A 12,343-nucleotide genomic window follows, 5' to 3' on the forward strand; every position below is an offset into this window, starting at 1 on the left:
AGTTTTGAACTTGCAAGCCTCTTGAAAGAGGCTCCCCCAGGGATTCCAAAACCACACTTTTTTAAAAAGATTTTATTTATTTATTTTTAGAGAGAAGGGAAGAGAGGGAGAAAGAGGGAGAGAAACATCAAAGTTTGATCAGTTGCCTTTGCCTCTGCCTCTTCCACACCCGCAGTGGGGATGAGGCCCACCGCCCAAGCATGTGCTCTGACCAGGAATAGAACTGGAGAACTGATGACCTTTGGCTTTGCCAGACAGCCCAAGCCACTGAGCCACACCAGTCAGGGTACAAAGACCACACTTTGAGAACTGCTGAATTAAGCTATGGGTTGTGTGTGGTTTCAGAGACTGATATAATAGTGACTTCAATAAGATAAAAATATATTTCCCTCTCACCTAACTTTCCAGAGATAAGCAGTCCCCATCAGTTACTCTGGTGGCTCTGATATCCCTGGCACATCTGGTCCAAAATGGCTCCCCAGCACTACCTTCACATTGCAGCCAGCAGAAAGGGGAGGGGGTGCCCTGTTTCTTTAAGTGCATGTCCCAGAGTTGTATATATCACTTCCTCTCAGATCGCATTATCCTGACCTTGAACAAAAGCTACAAAGGAGAAATATTTCCGATCTAGTTGACCCTATGTTCTAGGACAATAGAAGAAGGTGAAAACAGATATGGGGATAATTTGCAGTCTCTGCCACATTGACCTTTCTCCCTAGGTTCTGCTGGACACAGTCCTAGAGAAGAGCTTGGACAAGCCAGGGCTTACTTCACCACCAGAAGGTCAGGGGAATTGGAGCTGGTCCTGGCAAAGAACTGGACTCACACAGAGAGATGTCTATACCTGTGCACCTGACTCACCAAAAGAATGTCAACAGAAAACAGGGAGATCTCAGAGAAGTTAGGCCCTCAGATATGCAGTGGGAGCTCACATAAAGAGAGTGGATAGGAGATGGAGGTACGTCATGGTGGAGATATACTAGTTAAGAGGAAAACTCCAAGTATCGTCCACGAATGAGGCTCTGATTAGGATAAAGGACAATAGCAACACAGCTCACAAGGACCTGCATGATCCCAACACCCCACGCCCATTCTAACTCCAACTACCTGTCACACCGGTCTCTCCCTCACCCTCTACATTTCGGTCATGTTCAACTCTTTTTTACGAAGAGTGTACTTTAGCCTTTCTTGTCTTAGGGTCTTTGTATGTGCTCTTCCATCTTCTGAAATACTCTTTTCCCTACCACTGTCTGGCCCACATACATGCTCATTCTCCACAAGTCCAATCTGTCTGGGATCTGATATTTATCCTGTGATCCCAACCTAGGCTACATTTCCTCCTAAGTATGCATCACTGACAACATCCTACAAAAATTCTGTTGGGTTCTGGTGCTGCCTATTTAAGAAGAATATTTGTGCTGAAGTTCTGGCATAAACCTGACAGCTGTAACATATCTTGCTGGTCTGACCCAATGGTGACCCACAGTGCTCTGTGTATGGGCTACATGATAAACAAAGACCAACCAAATGATAACAATCAAAGGCTGTTTAGTCACAGTTTGTTGTAGCAAGGAAGCCAGTCACCATCACTTGAGTTTTGGCAAGACTCAAAGGCAGAAAGAAGAGTGTCAAGGCTTTACGATGGAAAAAGGAAAGACTCCAAATGTGCTCTGATCAGAGTCTGTTGGCATGAACGTAGGGTAACTAGAACTGAGGACATCCTGAATGAATGGTTAAGGGTACCTATTTGGCTTTCTCTGGTTGGTCCTAAATTGCAAGGAGGGACATAAATTAGGGAAGTTGTCAGTTATTAATCAAGTGCTGGCAGATTGTTAAAGGGGTTATTGTTTGGCTTCCTGGACTGGTTGCTAGAGATAATGGTCTAACTTATAGAAAGCAAGCTGCTACCAAGGCTGGTAACTATATATAATGGGTTGGTATTCTAGGCTGGTTTTCCACAGATTGTGGGTCAGAGTTTTATTTTATATATGGTCTAATAATCGTCCAGTAGTGTATCTAGTCTCTTAGGTCTCAGCTCACAGCCCTTCTTCCTAGAAGCCTCCCCCAATCTCTAGAACAAGGTTGATCCACCTGTAATATGTTCCTTCAGCTCCCCAAATTTCTCTTTTCTAACTCAGCAAACTTTTAATTGCTTGTCTAATAGTGTATAAGCTCCACAAGGTAGGAACTATATTTTTTTATTATTCATTCCTCTATGCTTAGCACCAGGAAAAATTCGTAGCAAATAATAGGAGCTCAATGAAAAATTATTACATGGATGGATGGACAGACAGATAGATGGATGGATGGATGGACAAATAGTTGAATGGATATCAGACTTCTGCAGAGCTAAGGGCAGTGTTCCATTGCTTCTCAGATTTCCAGGACACTGCAAAAGTGCCTGAAGCCACGAGTTCCATATTGTTTTAGCACCCTAAGCCATTATGGCATTCTAACAAAACTACCCACCAGGAAAAATAAGGTCCCATCCCAGATTAAGCCACCAAAGATATGCACTGTTTCAAATTTAGTCAGTTCTCCTACCATGAATCCAATCTGCCTGGGATCTGACAGCTACCTTGGGGTCTCCAACCCAGGCTACATTTCCTTCTAAGCATGGATCACTTACAAAATCCTATAAAATATGTCGTTGGATCCTGGTCCTGCCCATTTAACAAGATTACTTGTGCTGAAGTTCTGGCATAAACCTGCCAGCTGTAACATATCTTGCTGGTCTGACCCAATGGTGACCCGCAGTGCTCTGTGTATGGACTGTTTTCTTTTATTTTCTATTCTCTGAAGATTGTCAGAATTCTGCCTGTCTAAGCAATAAATCCATCTTTTCAGGGATCAATTTCAGTGACTGGTCACAAAGCCTGGAAATCCAATTAACTGCAAAATAAATAAAAAATGAAAAACACACAGAAGCTATGGCATAAATCAGCTAGAAAGTGTTTTGCACATTAAAATAAACAAGGAGAAATTTCAACTTCATTTGTCTTTTTTTCCTTTTTTTAAACCCTGTTATTGATAAATTTAGCCTTGGTTCCACTTTTGTCTTAGCCATGATTTGTTCAAGTATAGATCTGTTGGGGTGGCTATCTCTGTTCTAATTATACCCTGCAGGCACTCTCCAGAGAGAAGCCAACTCAGCTAGGATTACCTTGGTGCCATATGTAAAACTTTAGCCTCTCCTTCCTTCATCTTTTTACACCACATGTGTTCTTAAAGGGGCATAAATCTGCTCTAACATTGTGTGGGAACTATGAGTTATTTTGGCTTCCTGGAACATTTTGAAAAGGACAGAGTTTTTAATCAGTTGGCTGAATGAAAAACAGTATGCTGGGCTGGAGCCATGACACACAGAGCCCATGGGCACCAGACAACTTCCCTGGTGTGGAGAGTGGGTTGAGTGCCTCATGGCAGTGAACCTCACTCCCAGTAGTACCCCCAGACTTCCTGTTGATGCCCTGGAAAGGGCCTCACTGGGGCTCAAGATGCCTAGAACCCTGAGGAGATCACCTGAGAGAGAACAGACCAGTGAAGGCACAGAGAAAAATGGCTAATTGAGCTTTCATCTGTAACAGGAACATGTATTTGCTTCCTGTGGGTGTCATTGTAGAGGACAATCAGGGGTTGCGATCCCTGTACACAACCCATGGCTGGGGTCCAGAGTGGGAGGGCTCTGCCATTGACTGGCTACGTGACAGCAGAGAGTCATGAGCTGCTCTGGATGTTTCCTTGTAAAATGAACAGACCCAAATAGTGGCTCCCAAAGCTCTTCCAGGTCCCAGGGTCTGTGATGCTGTGTTTGATGAATTAAAGTACATTTTTTTACTTAAAGGAAATTTGTGAGAAGAATATACTTACTTTTGTGAACTATAAACTAGCTCTCTAGCTCTTCTTCCTTTTTTCTTTGGTACCCTGCTTATGTCATCACTGCATGTGCCATCCCTGGGTCATGGTCATTGCACAGACAACAGGTCAGTGTTGGTCAGTTGATGTCACCATGGAAAACAGGAAAACAAACATCGACTTTCTCAACTTTTCTCATCAAAAAAGCAAAATGATACATTACTCAAAATAACAACAGCAGCATACTTTCACTTCATCCTATCTCTAAACACTCCCTGGATAAAACAAATGATATCAACAAATATGAGAAGAAACATTTCCCACACTTCAAAATGTGCCCATGTGGACAGTTTTCAATTTAGATCACAAATTTTCTGTTAATCTTAGCAAGTTATTGATTTGGTTTTGCTAAAATATTGCCTTGTTTTCTACATTTATTTGCAAAATTCTACTTACCCAAAAACAAAACCAAAAGAAAGCAAATATGATGATGGGAAGCCATACCATTGGAGACATAGCCATTACCACCTAGAGCCATTCCCATAGTCATAAACTAAAATTACTGCCACAGGAAACAGAAAACACATATGGCCTAGTGTCTCTCCTTAAGTCTAGCTGGAGAGGTCAGACTTATGCAAGGAAATTACTGGAAACCCATCTCAATATAAAACAGAAAAATAAATTCCTCCCCTTATTCTCAAGTCTGACAGCTATATTATTTAATTTCAATCACTTATTCTACCAATGTTTCCTAGGTATTGGCTCTCTGCCAGGCACTATGCTTGGCACTAGGAAAACAGCAGTGAACACAACAGCCAAAGCTTGCCTTCTTCAAGTTTACAGCAGGTGATCCTGTATCCAGGGTCAAAGAAACAATGGGTTAATTTCATAGGAAACAATCAGTTCTTTAGCATAGTATAGTCCAATGTTGTTTTGTTAACTCATGGCTGTATTTTTCTATTTTCATCTAGTAGTAGGCCACAAGAAGGCAGCAGGAGCCTGAGGCTCTTATCTTTGCAATTCCTCTTTCTCCTCCAAGGCAGGTAGTTACTAAGTACCAAATAAGTTTCTATTCTCACTGTGGGGTTTTTTGGTTTAAAACTGTTTATTGATCAATAAAAAGTAGAAAATCACAAAGTCATTGCCTGGGGAAACTGTACTAGTAATTTTACAGCAGGCTAGATAGTAAGGAAAGATTACAAATGTTAGTAGGCAGGAGACCAGCTCCTGCTGAATACAAGTCAATTCTGACAAAAATCCAACCACCATTACTGACCTTGGAGAGCCTACACAAGGTCAATGGCAAAGTGAATATGATCACATTGGTCCTGTTTCCAGTCTGTTTACTAGCTCTAGAAAAAAACTGGACAGACATCATATGTACTCCCATATGCTTAAAAGTAATAAAACTGCAAATAACAGACTTGAGTCCTCAAAGGAATGCAAAAGAGAATGTGCGTAGGATTTAAAACAACATTTTAGAATAGATTTTAAAGTTAATTTTTAAAATAGGACTGTCACTGCCACTGTAACTATTTATACTAATAACTCTGACTCACCCAACACATCTTTGTAAGCACAGAGAATATACTGGCAGCATTCATTCATTCTTTTAGTCATCCTTTTATCCATCTGTTCAACAAGGATTGCTGTGGGTGTGAACAACCAAAACTTCCAAAGGTGTACCATTGTCCTTATCCTTATCTAACAATGACCTTAACCTTGGCTTCTGCAAAAAGAAAAAACATCCATTCCAACCTACCCAGCACCTTTCCCTCCACCTATTTGCCTTATTTCTCCTTAAACCTGTCTGTACTTATAACCCAGATCTCCCTAAAATAACTGGAATCAAAATTCTCCAACACCCTCGTCTATCTGCTTATCTCCTCAACTAATTCTCTTTCTTCCATAGCTTCCATAGGTCACCATTTTAATTCCACTATTCCACCTTCAACTCCCATGTTGCCTACTGAATGAAGCCCCAGTCCTGATTTCCTCAGTCAGCCTTTCTTACTCTGGCAGGCAGAAAATGATGTATTATCATAAATATCACCAGGCAAAGGTGACTTTTCAGACAGGCAGCATGCTATGAGTAAAAATGGTCATTTAACCATAGTTTGGCTATAAGAATCCCTAGAGAATGATAAGGACATAAGTGAAGGACACCATGTGTGAATTGTCTCCACAGCCAAGGGTCCCACAAACTCCCAGGTGAGCTGTCATTTCCAATGTTCCTGGAAAGGCTCTCGGTCTTTAGTCCCAAAATCCAGAAGATGGGTATCACCTCTCAGCTCTGATTACATTCCATCAGGAACAGCTGCTGAAGAGGTATTGCAAGGTCATTATCATTATCCAACATCTCAGCTTAAAGTGGTTTACTATTTCCCCAGAAAATAAGCCCTTGATGGAATGGCACCTTAGACAGCTAAGCTTTGATAGGGAAGAAAGGGAGGAGGCTCACAGCACAGGGTCCTGTCTATGGTGGTCAAGCAGAGCCAGGCATGCAGCACCATGGAGCATCCCAGCAGGCAGGTTTATCTTGAGGACTCACCACATCTCCAGTAATAGGCATTGAAGAGTTACAGAAGCAAAGAAAGATGAGAGCTCCACAACAAAGGCAAGTTCTCCACTTTTTACCTTGGTCAAAGGGAGCCTAGGATGTATTATGGGAGGGTAGCAAGGCTGCAGAACCACAGATATCTTCCTCCCCCAATATCCCATAATGGGAGCTCTCACACCAAAAGGAGCAGTGAGCTGCGGGTTTTCTCTTCTGTCTTTGGGCATCATGGACCATCATATCAGTAGCCAGGGGGTCAGTTTTGACTCCATATCTAGAATCCACAGATGTGAGAACTTTATCTTGAGCCTGAAAAGTCTCAAACATGAGGGGTCCATTCATATGAAAAACTAAAAACCCTCTAGAGTAAGTTCTGTTACGAGAAAAGAGAGAAAGGAGGTACAGTTTTGCTTCAAGCATTAATGGGCCACAATTAGAGGTGACACATTCAGTAATCCTCAATTCTAGGCCAGGGACCTATATCAAGACCTAGAATAGCAGTGATGAGTCAGCATCTTAAAGTCAGAACTAGAGAAAGAAGACAGTAAAAGTATCAAATGCCCAGATGCCAATCATATCTGAGATGCCCCCAGGAACTCCTGGAGCCACTTGTGAGGCCTGTGGCAGAGAATTGGAACAGGGAATGTTGACTTGTGGCTGGACAGAGACTTGACTTGGGGTGGTGAACACACAATACAATGTACAGATGATGTGTTGTAGAATTGTGCCCTGAAACAGATACAATTTTGTTAACTGGTGTTACCCCAATAAATTCAATAAAAAGGAAAAAATAATAAATAAATAAATAAATAAATAAATAAATAAATGGAAAGACCCATATGACTGACTTGATTTGATGTAGTTAACTAAGGAAAACACCAAACATAAATTCCATCAAACTCTTTCATTTTTCATACAATTCAAGCCTGAATGGCTCAAGCTGAGGGTTGAAGTCAGGAACACAGTTCTCCATTCTCCTCTGAAAGGTGACAAGGTTACCTTGTGCCTGCCACTTAACTGCATGACTCCTGCTAACTCCAGCTGCAATAAAAGAAAATTAATACCTATGAATGAAAGAGGGGTTTTAAGGACTGACAGCATTTTCCAATTTTGGAGATTAGAAAAGTGAGCATTTTCCAACTTTGGAGATTAAGGAAGGAGGTATTTTCTGAATCCAAAGTATTATTGCTTTAGGATTGGCTCTTCTTAGAACTGAAAGTGGTCCTTTCTCTTTCCATATCTTACACATATGCTTAGAGCAGGAAAGTGACTTCTCTGAGGTCACTCAGCTGGTCAGTGGCAGTCTCAGAATGAGCAGCTGAGATCTCCTGATGCATCTCTTACAGAATTCAGGTGGGACACCCAGACTGACCTGGTAGATTTTTTGACAAAACACAAGAGTCACACCAGTTCTTTGGTCTTTTTTTTTTTTTTAAGAAATAACTGGTTCTCTTTTTTTAATTTCTACTTAATAATGTTATGATAGTGAACTTTTTCTTTCCCTCATTAAAGTAGTGCTGGGTTGGGTCAGAGACAAATTGATTTGAGGCCTCTGCCAGTGTAACCAATCCCTGATCTTTAATCTGGATCTCCTTGGCAGCATCCCTAGCGCATGTGACAGGAAGACATCTTCAGCTGGGATTTGAATTCTGATTTTTTTACCTGAAGTTTTGAACATGACCTACAAGTGAAGTTTTAATGTAATTGCTTTCAGTGCACCTAGGAACCTTTAATTTTCCTCTGAAAGATGCTTAGGCAGTAGCTTACTATTGGGTTAAGCAAGCAGTCTCGGCATTGTACTATAAACACTAACAGGTTTGTTATACTCTGTACACAAACATTTGTCCTCTATTATTCTTTCTCCGAAGAGAGAAAGAATGGTACAGCTCCAGTCCAATCCCATGGACAAAGCAGACAGCATGCCAATTAGAACACCATATTTCTTCTGCTTACTCCTAACACTGGATCCTGGATTTTTTTTTTGAAGATTTCATTTATTTATTTTTAGAGAGAAGGGAAGGGAGAGAGAAAGAGAGGAAGAAAAGCATTGATTTGAAAGAGAAACATAGATAGTTGCCTCTTGTACATGCCCCAGCCAGGGACTAAACCCACAACCTGGGCATGTGCCCCAACTGGGAATCAGGTAGGCAACCTTTCAGCTTTGCAGGACAACATCCAGCCAACTGAGCCACAACAGTCAGGGCAGATCCTAGATATTTTAGACACCTTCATAAAACCGTGGGGCACCTGGTGATAAGCAAGGAGCCAATTACACAGCCAGCAGGCTCCACAGACAGGCTTTCCTCTCTGGCTTTTCACGCCTGGCCATTTCACTGCTCATTAGCCCCCTTTTCCCGGAGAGTGAGCAGAGAAAACAAAAGGAGATGAAATTCAAACCTATCCATTTGCTTCTTATTAACTGCTCTACTTAAAAGTTTAGTGGGAGAGCAGGCTGAAATGATTAATTAACATAAACTGTAAGGACTATCTCTGTAACTTATTTGTTTAAGCACTTCCTTCTGAAATCATTGCTAGCACAAAATGTACTTACTGACCTGGAGGACTAGGCTAAGGAGTCAGTTACTAGGATGGTGTTGGCCAGAGGAAAGATGATCACAGCAAGTAACTGAGGAAAGAAAACTGACATCAGACTTCCTTCTTAAAGAATCTGAAACTTTGTTATCTCATATACACTTGTAGAGCTATTTTTATTAAATTATAAAACAGACTATCGTATAACTAGTAAAAACCAAAGTAACTGCTTCTTTGTCTATTTTGGTTACAGAAATCCTACTTCCGAGAAAATCATACTTATAAATCTTAATAATACCCTCAGGAAAACTGACTTTTAATGGTAAAGAATTTAAACAAGATACTAAGCAAGCTAATCCAGGCTGTTAAATAAACAATTAATAGTGATCACCCAAAATAAACCCTTCAGAAAAAAAATGTTTTAAGTTCAAGTTTTCAAAAGAAATTACTTACCTATAGATAGAGAAAAATACATATTAAATTTAAAGAAATAAACAGGCTATATCTTCCTCTAGACAAAAATATTGCTGTATCATACTTTAATATTTGTTGATCTATTCTGAACATTATTTTACTATTTTATCAGAAAATTCTTTTTGCTCTGAGCACGTAGTTTTTCTATTATGTCCAAATGTATAAGGCTGAAAGCTTTTACCAAAGGATTACATCTCTAATCTTTGCAAGACGTGATAAAATATATAATTTAGTGAAACTCCCTTTGTTATTAAGTTTACAAGAATATATCTAAAGCACGCAATGAGGTTTCCCCACACATATGGTAAAAGTTGTACTTCCTAAGTCACTTTATTCAAAACTCGAGAACAAAGCAGCCATAGAGCATAGGAAATGGAGAGACTGAACTGGAATAGAAAGCAGCTGGGTTCTAGCCCTGCCTTGTCACCCACCAGCTGTGGGACCTTGGACCAGCAACTTCTCTCCCCTTGCCTCTGCAAGAAATGATCTCAATGTGTCCTCTAACTCTAAAATGTGTGGGCTGTGAGATCCGGCCAGATCAGAAGAAAGTCCCGCTGAGTGACAGAACCAAATTCAAAGTTCATTTGAGGACATGAATGCTACTTCATGATAGATCCAGAGCTGGAAACCTCCAATTAGCTAGAGATGATGAGAGTGGGAGTGGGGAGGGCATTCTCAGTCCAGAGTCTGGAGCTCACTACTGCTGTTTTATGAAGTTTAGTATTTCACTTAGATATAGCCAGGCTCTAAAAACTCTTTGAAAGGGGAGAGGGGATGGGGGAAGGATAAGCTATAATGTCAATTTATTAATCTAACAGTGGGGATATATATTTATAGTGACTGAAATACTTCCCATAGCTATTTAGAGTGACTGTTTCTGTTATTAAAGGAACTAGAGCCCTGAACCAGTCATCGAAAATTAGCCAATGAGCTGACCTGGTGCTAAGGGAAAAAGGAATAGCATATGGAACTCCTAAGGTCAGATTAAAAAAGGTGTTCTTAACCAAGAGTCCCAGACCTAGGCCTGGGCCTCAAGGCACCCGTGACCCTGATGAATTAGCATACAAAATTGCATAGGAATGTGACCATATGCATTTTCTTAAGAGTGCCCATTATATTCATCAGCTTTTCAAAAGGGTCTGTGATCTCTTGCCCTAACCAGTGTGGCTCAGTTTGTTAGGCATTGTTCTCCAAAGCAAAAAGCCACCAGTTCCATTCCTGGTCAGGGCACATGCCTGGGCTCTGGGTTTGGCCCCAGCTGGGGCATGAATGAGACAACCAATTGATGCTTCTCTCTCACATCAGTGTTTCTTTCCCTCTCTTTCTCTCTTCCTTCCCCTCTCTCTAGAAATAAATAAATAAGTAAATCTTAAAAGGAGGGTGTGTCTGTGATCTCTAATAGTTCATGAACCTCTAGGAAACACAGAATAGACTCAAGATAGACAGAGGAGTCAGAGGCAATTCTAAAGAGTCTGAAATCCAAAGCTGAATGACAGGGTAGCATACTCTAAGAAAGGGTCAAGCAGAGTCCTGGATCAGGCCAGGTGGGATGCCATAGCACAACCCCAGGGCACCCCAAGAAAGACCTCATTCACATGTAAAGCTGGAAAGGCTGTCAGATCACCAGGCCAGGACTCCTGTAAATCCTGCTGAACAGTGCAGCCAATTCTAGAGGACTACTCATAAACAGACGGGAAGCATCAGACTGGGTCCTTTCACCAACTTCAGTCTAACTCATAATAATCCCTTCTTACTGAGCATTACCCCTCTACCCTGTCTTTGTTCTTCCTCTAAGTCCATCCCTTGATTTCTCTATGGGCAAATAGGACCACAGGGAAAGAGAAGATAGGTTTGACCCAGGAGGCCAGTAAGAACACACAAGTATTACCTCTCACAAGAGTTTTGTCAGAGTAAATGGTTGACACTTTAAGCCTAGATAACCATTCAAATTTAAAGTTTAATAATTAAAATTAAATAAAATTAAAAAATAACGTCTTCAGTCACATTAGCCACATTAAAATGCTCAATAGCCACCATACAGCTAGTGGACACTGTATTGGACAACACAGCAACAGAAAATTTTCATCACAGAAAGCTTTTCGCTATATAATTCAGCATAAAACTTGGTGACACAGCAGTAATTACAATAGTGATTCAGAGAAAGGTAGAGCCCAAAGTGAGCACAAAGAGGTTTAAGGGGATTCTGGGAGGAAATTGGGATGAGCCTTAAGGGATGAGATGAAAGCGAGGGGAAAGAGCACTTCATTCAGATGCATAGTAAGGAGAAAGGTAAAAATAAGAAGATATGGGCACAGGCCTGACTGGAGCTTGGTGCATGTTCATGACAAACATTACTGTAGGAATGAAGGAACAAATGAATGGTCAGGCCCAGGATAAGTAGGCAGGCTGGAGGCAAATTGCACAGGAACTTCAATATCAGGCACAGTAATACTAGCATGACAATAATAGCTACTAACACTTATTTAATGCTGATGGTGTTTCAAGCTTTGTACCAACACATTTATCTAAATTATTAAATTCACTCTTGATAACACCAAGAGGTAAGTACTTTTAACTCTACGATGAGAATGACAAAACTGACATGTGGAGACCTTAGGTAACTAATACCCAAGATCACACAGAATGGAAATAGTGGGCTATGACTCAAACCCAATACTTTTGTCAGCAATGCTTTTACCTTACATTCTCATCCTTCCTGCCTACTTTCCAAAGATCTTTCTTTCTAATTAGGAAAGGCTTTTACCTCTACCTTTTGTAGTGCTTATCAACTGTTTCCATGGCATCTCTTCTGGAAATCCCTTTACCTTTTCCTACACTTAGGGAAATTTTTCTCTCAACAGGGCTCTGGTCCTTAGTAGTTTAGAATGTGTAACATCAAAAACAGCATGGCAGAAGGGGTTTGGA

At 40.9% G+C, this 12,343-nt stretch overlaps 1 long non-coding RNA gene across 2 annotated transcripts in view; it reads right to left on the minus strand.

Moving 5' to 3' along the window:
• Positions 1-275: 275 nt before the first annotated feature.
• The window catches only part of LOC118501604, a 60,922-nt gene continuing 48,854 nt past the window's right edge, over positions 276-12,343 (minus strand). For both annotated transcript variants that reach the window (XR_004904228.1, XR_004904229.1), the window contains exons 2-3: positions 5,132-5,207; positions 276-3,954 (exon numbers count right to left, since the gene is read on the minus strand). This is a non-coding gene — a long non-coding RNA (uncharacterized LOC118501604). The remainder of the gene's footprint in view (positions 3,955-5,131; positions 5,208-12,343) is intronic.

Source organism: Phyllostomus discolor, chromosome 7 (assembly GCF_004126475.2).
Source record: "Phyllostomus discolor isolate MPI-MPIP mPhyDis1 chromosome 7, mPhyDis1.pri.v3, whole genome shotgun sequence".
In the NCBI taxonomy this organism is placed as follows: domain Eukaryota; kingdom Metazoa; phylum Chordata; class Mammalia; order Chiroptera; family Phyllostomidae; genus Phyllostomus; species Phyllostomus discolor.